The following is a 7,571-nucleotide window of genomic DNA, read 5'->3' as shown; positions in this document are numbered from 1 at the left end:
CTTGGGTGTGCCCTAAATGAAAATTGGGGTGCTAGAGTCTTGTGGTCATGAGTCATATCCTGACTGCCTTGGTAGAAGTGCAACAATGTCATAAGCTCTTTTGTCTAACAGAATATGTGCATCCCACGCCTGGCCCCACTCCTACATCCATCTACAGTCCTGCCTGCAGCTGTACTGTGTTCATCTGCCACTGATGATGCTTTTGTGATGCTTTACTTTGCTTTCCCATGCCCTTTTTAATTTTCTGAATCTCTACAAACCTTTGGATGCCATTATGACCGCTTTTGAATTGTATCTCTCATCCAATTGATGTATCTTTGTCTTGTCTTTTATTGCTTAAGATTAATAAATGTTCTTCAACAAGATTTTGAGATCTGAGGTCTCTTTTGTATCCTAAAGGAGAAAACACTGACTTTCTGCTCCCGTAAAGAGTTCTAGTCTCAGAAACGCATGGGGAAGTTCTATCTTGTCCTAACGGGCTGCTATGAGTTGGCAGTGACTTGATGGCAGCGAGTTTGGTGTCTTGGGCTTTTCTACCATAAGACGCTCACAAGAAAGGCTTGAGGACTATCTTCTACAGGTCACATCCTTGAAAACTCAATGGAGTGTTTTTCTAGTCTTGCATACATTATGACTTTACAACAGTTGGTTGATTTTTTTGGGTCCCCTTTCCTCCACACCCTTTACAAGCCTGGACCAAGGAGTGAATTAGCAAAAAGAAGGAAAACGCTGAATGAGATGGATTGCCATCGTGCCTGCAACTCTGGAAACCAACAGAACGATGAAGGTGAGGATGATGCGGAACTGGGCAGTGTTTTGTTGGGTTGTACATAGAGTGGCTCTGCATAGGAACTGGTTCAAAGGCACCTAATAACAATGCTAACAAGGAGTCAAACCGATGAAGATACAAATGCCCAATTTATTACTAATAAAAGGTTGATGTGAAGATTGCTTTATGGATTCGCAGCCACAAATATCTTCCACTTCTCGATAAACTGAGTTGGGTATAAGCAATGCAAGATGACTGTGGATTTCCTTGTAGATTAGCATGCTAACCACCTGGCACAGAACAGGTCTAAATGTCAAGGCCAGTGGACAGACTGACTGCCCAACAAAAGAGAAAGAGGAAAAGCCTAAGCCAAACTTGTTCAGTACCTTCTCCCACATTCACCAGACAGTCTTGTTTTCTCCTCCCATAGGGAATGGTAAGTAAGAAGCACAGACGAAGGCTGACGGATTTCTCTCTAGCTAACGCCTCCCTAGACGGAAACAAGAAGAATGAAGATTACATGAATATACTTCTTACCACCCAACAACATGTTTTACTTATCTCGTGCATGCGATCTATTATGTTAATCACAATTATGCTGTGTTTCCAAAGTATATGTGCTAATAGGGAGAAGGGATTATTAAATTTCAAAAAAAATTGTACCTCTATTTTTCAGAAAATTACACAGAGGATTGAAAAGCAGAGAAACTCATAAATCGCTGGCATGCACATTCCTATGAATTAATGTTTACAAGTTCATGGCTCAGCTGTGGGCGCAGGACCAACCACTAGGGAAACGCAAAAGTGCCTTAATTGAAGAACCACCACCAGAAGGCTGCTGCAATGCCTGGTCTCTGGTGAGGGCCGCACTGCTGCCATCTGCTGGACGGTGACTAGGAGCGACCCATAGGGGACAGACATGGATTCAACTGGTTACTTCCTCGAATGTGGAAGGCATTATACATCATGCCAGACACCATGGTAGGGGCACTTTGAGATAACAGATGGAGTTCTTGTACACATTTCCCCTGATAATAGTAACTTGACAGCGGAGAAAGAACTCACTTGGAAGGCCATGGTGAGTGTGTTGCTAATGGGAGGGCCATGAATGAAAATTTTCAGGCAAAGATTTACAGGAAGTGGCCAATATTTATGTTGGACATACAGCGGGTGATCAACATAGATATTGGAACAGAGAATTCTAAGCGATTACTGCTCAAAACAACTTAATTCTACTGGCTCATTGAGAGAGTATAGAGTTTTTAGAAAAAGTTTTAACATTATCTTTTAGTATACACACACACATCTGTTTAAAAGCTGTAGCTTTTAGTTTATAGCGCTTCGTCGTGGGTCCGCACTCCTTCAGACCTTCTGACTGCAGTTGGAAACCATCGGCTGCTCCGTGGGAAAAAGACGGACTTTCCATTCGGAAACTCGCGGTGCAGGTCGCAGTGGCAGTGAGGTGGGGTGCGTTTTTTTGTCTGGATTTTAATGATTTCTCTTGTCCCCTCGTCAGATCTATGATTACTCCTAATCATTAAAAGAATGGCTTCCAGCCATGGCGGTTTTGAGGACAGGATGGAAAGCATGACAGGCGCCTCTTTAAATGGAGGGGCTCCTATGCTCGGCCCTGAAAAACGGGAGTTGACTTTTTCTCCGGCCCACGGTTTACCATAGCATGCATTTATGAAACCGAGACGTGTAAAGGTAATTTTAGCCAAATATTATTTTTGCCCGAAGCAAACCGTGAACACCACAAGTAAACCTTTCACAGCTCGGACGGCATCTCTAAAGCCTCAGTGCGATGACGTTTCACATGACGCTGGGATTTCACACTATCCCTGAAAAACGCCTGTGCCTTTGTATCCTGTGCTTCTACTCCCTGATGGTGGTGAGCTGAACATTTTCCTCTCAGAGGAACCTAGACAGTATATTAAGGACCCAGCAAATTATAAGGTAATGAGTTTTGATTTGACAGTCAGTTTTTAACATGATGAAAGATACTTCCAGGTGGCAGATACGAGTGTACAGAAGAGCTCTTATGCCCGAGTTTCATTTGACTTTTTTGTGGTCATCAAAATAGGTTTCTTGCAATCTTTGTGTCAGCAGAAGTTGATGTGCGTGGGATTTGAGCGATAAACCTGTCGACTATACCGAAGTTTGTGATTCCATTGGGCCTGGTCATAAAAATCAGTTTTGAAACATGCCAAATATAGTGAAATGGGTTGATTCCTGGGATAGAACTTATTGCATCTATTTGGATAATGCCTGCACATATGTTTTAAAAGCTTCTTGTTTCAAATATGTTTGTGTTTAAGTCTCTTTCAGTAAAAGTTTGTAACAGTAAATAAATGCAATGGAAAACAAGCTTACATAAAAGTTTTGAATTTATTTATCCATGTTAGTGTTTGAAATACTCTAGCCTTCCCCCAAAGCTTCATTTTCTCTCACCACAATCTTGCTTTTCTAAATCCAAGATGTTCTTAGCATTAATTTAGAAGATATGTAAAAACTAGGCCAAGGAAAATGAGACAAAACTATAAAACCCAGGAGGATGAGCACAATTGAAACCAGTGCCAACAACGAGGACAACGTGGAAATGCAGTAAACAGAAGATGCTGCTTGAGAAATGTAGAAAACTAAAAGCAATCGCATCTTCCGCACAAAGAGACGCACGATTATGCTGGCTTTGGGAAACCTATAGGTTATCCGAGGAGATGTCAAATGCTTACATGACCATAAACCACAATTCAGAATCCCAGAGGTTGTGTGAACGCACAGGGCAGCAAACAGGATTGGACCATCAAGTACAAGGGGACTAGCAATGGCTTGTGAACGAAGTGGGTTTGATTTGGGTCTCTCTCCTCCCTGAAATTTTATTTTGAAATTATGAAATACTTTAAGTGTGGCAACTGAAGAAAAATAATGGTTAAACAGAAGAAATATTAATGATCGCATAATTAAGTGCCACTTGTTACTATGTGTACGGTGAAATCCAGGGTACTGTCAAAGGTGAAGCATTCGATTACTTACTGAAAAATGTGTGGTTCTATCGCACCCACAGATGGCTTTGAAGAGACACCTGCAAATCTACGGTTTAAAGACTACATCCTTTGCAAAACCCACGAAACCCAATTCAACCCTGCAACACACGGGGTCCCTTTGAGTTGGAATGAGCTCAATGCCAACCAGTTTGGTTATAGTTTTATGTGCTAAATGCTTTGTATGCATTTTAGTCCACCTTTTCATATTCCTTATAACTGGACTCTAATCCACTCCCTGCCCCAACCCAAGTTATGGATAATACAACTTCATAGAGGTGAATCCAAGTCAGATAGCTGGCAAGCGGCAGAGCCTGGACTCATTGAAAGTCTTTGACTCTGGAGCGCACCAGCTGCTCCATGGGAGGAAGATGTGGCCGGACGAGTCTGCAAGGGTGGGAGGCCTGGGAAAACCGATGGAGCAATTCTACGTTGTCACACCGGGTCACATGGAGTCACAATGGACTCGATGAATTTCCGTTCGCAACCACAATGAAACTAGGATCAACTGTCTGCATTCTGCAGTAAGACAAGGAAGGCAATGGCACAGAGCATGTCCTTCCTAGCATTCAGCACCTGCTAATTTGGAAAGGAACTCTTCAATTGGTAATTGTGAAAATGAACGAACAAAATGGATATGTGTTTATTGTATAATGCTAAACAAAAATAATAATAAAAATGCACACTGTATTTTATGTCAAAACTATTTATGCATGCAGATGAAACCTTGGAAGGGAAATGTGAAAGAACATAGTACTGATCAGAGCTAGTCTTTAAAACCCATCTGTAGGCAATTGGACATCCCCTCACAAAAGGGTCACAAGGAAGTGACGAGCCAGCCAGGGTGCAGTATAGTACTGATGAATCACATATTCTTCTAGTTCTTTAATGCTGCCTCCCCTCCCACACCCCAACTATCATGACCCAAGTTCTATCTTACAAATCTGGCAAGATCGGAGCATGTAGACTAGTACAGATAAGCACTCTCGACACACAGAATCCAGGACAGATAAACCCCTCAGGACCAAAAATGAGAGTAGTAATACCATGAGGGTAGGGGGATGGTGGGGGAGAAGGGGGAGAAAAGAGGAACTAATTACAATGGTTGACATAAAACCCTCACCCCCACCCCAAGGGGGATGAACATCATCAGAAACATGGGTGAAGGGAGACAGCAGGTGGTGTAACTTATGAAAATAAAAATAATTTAAAAATTATCAAGGGTGAGGAGGTGGGGGTGGGCGGGGGGTGGTGGCGGGGAGAGGAGCTGATACCAAGGGCTCAAGTAGAAAAAAATGTTTTGGAAATGATGATGGCAACATATGTACAAATGTGCTTGATACAATTGATGTATGGATTGTTACAAGAGTTGTACAAGCCCCCAATAAAATGATTTGTTTTTAAAAAAAGAGAACTAGTACTTAACTAGTATGAGTCATATTACCTCTGGCTATGGGAAAGAGACACCTGATTGGTGGTGGTGCTATTATATCAGTCAGGGACAGAGCCAACTTGAAGTCCTTTGTTCATCCGAGCTGATGCCTGGATTGTGGCCAGAGCTGTGTCATGCCGAGGGCACATTAAAAAAAAAGAGTCATGTTAATTTTTCTTCACAATTTTTTCAGTGCTGTGATTTTTGCAGTTTTATTGGCACATAATCAATATATAATACAATTCAATAGCTCAATCATATCAAGAAAAATTGCATAATCATTTTCACAATCAATTTTAGATAAATTTTTCCATGGTCAAATCACTTTTAAAATGAGTTGTGTAATCACAATCAGTTCTAGTGCTCCCTCCCACCTCCTGCATTCATTGTTTAATCCTGAAATCCCCTCACCCTCCCTACCTTCCAACCACCCCTTCATCTCCTATAAACCCTTGCACCAATTATCTCTGTGCATCCACTCCCTCTGTGTCCATCAAATTGGAAAACCCAACAAAAACAATAAGCAACAAAAGGAAAATGAAGTGGTAAGCATAAAATAATAAAAATGTAAAGATGAAAATACAAATAATGAACAAGAAAGAAAAGACTACCGTCCGTGTTTAAAAATTCTTGTCATGGAACACGCAATAGATGGTTGCCCCTGGACCAAATTCAGGTGGGGTCAAAAGGGAGGTCGCTGACCAAGTATCAAGTTTGATCCAGCAAAATCAAGATTACAATGATCTGTTTAAGACCCTTGCCTGTGGCTAGGCGTGGGATCTGCCCGCAGCCCAGTCTGACCAGATACTCTGTAGATGGGTTTTGGGCTCCAAATTGGGTGTTCAGAAATTTAGCTCTGATACTTTTCCCTTGTCATATTTGAATTTTGTTATTGTCATCTTTGGTCACACATGCTGGTGTTCTTCTTCCATGTGGACTTAGTTGACTGCTCGCTTAGATGGCTTAGTTGTGGTAACCTATTAGCTTCACTAATAAACCCCCATAATTCTGAGTATTGTCAATGAGATCTACATGTCCAATTACAGGATTCCGGTACTTGTCTTAATTAGAGAAAGATTTACCTTTGAAATCCATAGGGACTTGCAAGAGAAATTTAGTTAGAGACTCCTAGAAGGAAGAAATTCTTACCAAGCAGCATGACAACTTGGTATTTTGTTATTTTATTTGTTTTCTGTTGGGTCTCCAGCGGTGAAACAACTGAGACACGAATACATAATGCTAATAATGGATACAAGGGGATAAAGGGAATACAGGGGTGTGTGTGTGGGGCAGATAGTGAGGGAATGGGGATTTCAGGAGTAACTAATGAAGATAGGAGAGGGGAAGGAGCACTAGAATGGATTGTGATTGCATAAATTAATTATCTTAAAGGCAATTTAGCCATGGGGGGAGGGGAAGCTCTAAAATTGATGGGGCATGAATGCACACTTCTCCATGATATGATTGAGTGATTGAACTATTGAATAATAAAAATAATAACTTTTTTGCACGCTATATTTAGTCGTGTTGTTTGCATCTAGTGAATTTAATATTAAAAAGACAAGGTCATTCACTCCTTTCTTTATTCATCAATACAACTCTCAGTTCCTTCCTAGGCTGGAAACTAGCTTCCAACAAGACATTCTCTCCATTCTTTTTCAAATAAATTACCTCAGAGTTTTCAGCTCTATATACTGCCAGGTATATATAAGAACACCACATATCCTGACCTGCGTAATAGTTTTGCTGCTGTAAAAAATTACTCAAAATTTAGCCACAAAATTTTGGCTAAATCTCACTGTGGATTATGGCGGGTCTCACTGTTCCACTGCAGTGTGGAGTGGTTTCTGGGTTCTGAGTATGAAGGCCAAAAGCGAGGTGCTCCCCGACTGGCTTCTTATCAGAGGGTTCTGCAAAGAATCCGCTTCTAAGCACATGATATTTGTAGACTCTAGTCCACAGTCCGTGCAGCAGTAGACCTGAGGAGTCTGGTTTCTTTTCGATCATCAGCTCTGAGTTGCTCTTGACTCCCTGGAGCACGTTCTCGCTCTTGACTGTGTACACTTATGCTTCACTGCTAGTGGCACAGTGGTTTTTTAATCCAGCTGGAGCACATGTTTGCTTCTGGAGGCTCATAGATTGGTTTTACCGAGATCATCCAAGATAATTTTCCAATTTTTAAATCTGCCATGTTAATGAAATCTATAAAGTTTCCTTTCCCTCTGACATAGTTATCTGCTTTAGAAGTTAGGAAGTAGACATCTTAGGGAGATGGGATAGGATTCTATCAACTGTATCCGGTGATTGTGGAGTTATGAATAATGAACGG

At 41.4% G+C, this 7,571-nt stretch overlaps 1 non-coding gene across 1 annotated transcript; it reads left to right on the top strand.

The window, feature by feature from the left end:
• Nucleotides 1-5,251: 5,251 nt before the first annotated feature.
• Nucleotides 5,252-5,393, top strand: LOC115873417. Its single transcript, XR_004048414.1, has one exon. It is a non-coding gene; the product is annotated as a small nucleolar RNA SNORA48 (small nucleolar RNA).
• Nucleotides 5,394-7,571: the final 2,178 nt, after the last annotated feature.

Source organism: Echinops telfairi, unplaced genomic scaffold, assembly GCF_000313985.2.
Source record: "Echinops telfairi isolate 266 unplaced genomic scaffold, ASM31398v2 ScPeMD7_7468;HRSCAF=8506_0, whole genome shotgun sequence".
Lineage (NCBI taxonomy): Eukaryota > Metazoa > Chordata > Mammalia > Afrosoricida > Tenrecidae > Echinops > Echinops telfairi.
Note: the sequence above shows the minus strand (reverse complement) of the source record. Positions and strands in the feature narration are given on the sequence as shown.